The 2,778-nt window shown below is 37.7% G+C and overlaps 1 non-coding gene across 1 annotated transcript; it reads right to left on the bottom strand.

Moving 5' to 3' along the window:
* Window positions 1-1,482: 1,482 nt before the first annotated feature.
* Window positions 1,483-1,554, bottom strand: TRNAN-AUU (transfer RNA asparagine (anticodon AUU)). The gene has a single exon. It is a non-coding gene; the product is annotated as a tRNA-Asn (tRNA).
* Window positions 1,555-2,778: the final 1,224 nt, after the last annotated feature.

Below are 2,778 nucleotides of genomic sequence, written 5' to 3'. Positions count from 1 at the left end.
TTTCACAACCATAAATAACAACCGGTAATATAACTGTTTTATAAATTCTAACTTTCAGATTTTTGGACAGCAGACTGGATGATAAGAGCTTCTCAACCGAATAATAACACGCATTTCCCATATTTATGCTGCGTTTAATTTCCTCCCGAGTGTCATTTATATTTGTTACTGTTGCTCCAAGATATTTGAATTTTTCCACTTCTTCGAAGGATAAATCTCCAATTTTTATATTTCCATTTCGTACAATATTCTGGTCACGAGACATAATCATATACTTTGTCTTTTCGGGATTTACTTCCAAACCGATCGCTCTACTTGCTTCAAGTAAAATTTCAGTGTTTTCCCTAATCGTTTGTGTATTTTCTCCTAACATATTCACGTCATCCGCATAGACAAGCAGCTGATGTAACCCGTTCAATTCCAAACCCTGCCTGTTATCCTGAACTTTCCTAATGGCATATTCTAGCGCGAAGTTAAAAAGTAAAGGTGATAGTGCATCTCCCTGCTTTAGCCCGCAGTGAATTGGAAAAGCATCGGATAGAAACTGACCTATACGGACTCTGCTGTATGTTTCACTGAGACACATTTTAATTAATCGAACTAGTTTCTTGGGAGTACCAAATTCAATAAGAATATCATATAATACTTCCCTCTTAACCGAGTCATATGCCTTTTTGAAATCTATGAATAACTGATGTACTGTACCCTTATACTCCCATTTTTTTCTCCATTATCTGTCGAATACAAAAAATCTGATCAATAGTCGAACTATTACGCCGAAAACCGCACTGATAATCCCGAATAATTTCATCTGCGTACGGAGTTAATCTTCTCAAAAGAATATTGGACAAAATTTTGTACGACGTCAACAAAAGTACACTCTATTTTTTATTTTCCCATTTTTCCGAACAGGAGCGCGTTACGAAGGACGAAAGGGTTTGGATGCTGATACTGTCTCTCCCTGCACATCTTCTGTCTCCTTTTCATTCCATCCTTTCAAGCCAAGCCTTCAGTGCGACACACCTCTTTTCCTTATCACGTGTTTAAGCTGCTATCATAATATAGGGACATAGATTACGAACAGCTATCGTCGGTATCTTTGATGTTGCTGGTAAACCCTAATGAATCCAACTGTGTCGGCTCAGCTATCATCTGTTTAAACACGACAAAATTGTATGTAACACCTTTTATATTCGTGTCTTAAGTAAAAAAGAACAATAATAATAAATAATTTATTTCTTCTGATGGTGTTAATATCATCAGACCTTCTCTTCTGCGCCACCAGAGTAGGCTTAATGGAAAATCATTTTCTGTTTTCTAAATACATAAGAAATTTCAGTCTTCGTCATTGAAATAAAATGCAGCATTAGCCAAGTGCTGACTGTTTTATTCTACCTATAGCCATTATATTTCCTCTTGGATTCTAATATATTACAGATTACGTACAGCAAGGAAATATGAATAATTTCGAGGGAAAAATTGTTCCTGGGCCGGGTATCGAACCCGGGACCTTTGGTTAAATGTACCAACGCTCTCCCACTGAGCTACCCGGGAACTCTACCCGACACCGATCCAATTTCTCCCTCTATATCCATATCCATGGTACGTTTAACCAAAGGTCCCGGGTTCGATACCCGGCCCCGGAACAATTTTTCCCTCGAAATTATTCAAATTAACTTCACAGGGAGTTATTCCTGAAAGTTAAATTTGCATAATACACGTCACTGTACGTAACAGAAAACCACAATTTAAAGTCACACAGAGTTAGTGTGCACTCAAATGTTGGTTGCTTGACGGTTGTCAGCCCACTTTGAGGTCTGTGGATATAGAGGGAGAAATTGGATCGGTGTCGGGTAGAGTTCCCGGGTAGCTCAGTGGGAGAGCGTTGGTACGTTTAACCAAAGGTCCCGGGTTCGATACTCGGCCCCGGAACAATTTTTCCCTCGAAATTATTCAAATTAACTTTACAGGGAGTTATTCCTGAAAGCTTAATTTGCAGCAAGGAAATAGTTTGTATACCAAAATATTTAACAAACTAATTAGGGTAACCTATTCATTAAAAATATGTGTTAAATTTACAAGTTGTGTACTAATTAAGCCTAATAATTAACTGTCGACGTATGTATGTACATAAGTAGGCCTAAGTATATGGTCCAAAACCATACAAAAATACATACAGTGTAAATTCCAATGTTTATAATATTGAAATAAAATAATGGACTAACCTAATGCTAGCAGTTTTATTCGGTTCTTATCCACTGTGTTTTGTCTTGGATCATACTCTGTTGTACAATACATGTACAGGGACATCATTTTATTTTTACATCAATTTTTATTGCACCTGAGTTTGTGAATATACTTCACTCCCACCCCTACTACTAATGAAGTTCAACCGTCCTCCACACAGATCCAAGACCGCCTTACGGTCATAGTAAACAGTACGTTCCAAAAATATGTTCGCATTCTCCAGTGACGAAAGAGCTTTCAATATTGAATCATTTTCGCACAGGTACTGCCGTCCATTTGCCTACGTCGTATTCCGGTTTGCCCCATCAGCTTTTATTCGCCAGCTAGTGGCTGGGCTGTCGTCTTAGCTCTTTTGTGAGAACATTAATTTCTGTTAGGAATTGGACGTCTACGTAATATTATACAACTGTTTAAAATAACTTAAATAAAAGGGTCTCGTTAAGTAATTAACTGTCACGTGATTTCCTGCCTTTTTACGACCCTACGACATAACCAGTTGGATGGACAGTAGTTAGTATGTCTGAATAATTT

Source organism: Periplaneta americana, chromosome 16 (genome assembly GCF_040183065.1).
Source record: "Periplaneta americana isolate PAMFEO1 chromosome 16, P.americana_PAMFEO1_priV1, whole genome shotgun sequence".
NCBI classification, from domain to species: domain Eukaryota; kingdom Metazoa; phylum Arthropoda; class Insecta; order Blattodea; family Blattidae; genus Periplaneta; species Periplaneta americana.
Note: the sequence above shows the minus strand (reverse complement) of the source record. Positions and strands in the feature narration are given on the sequence as shown.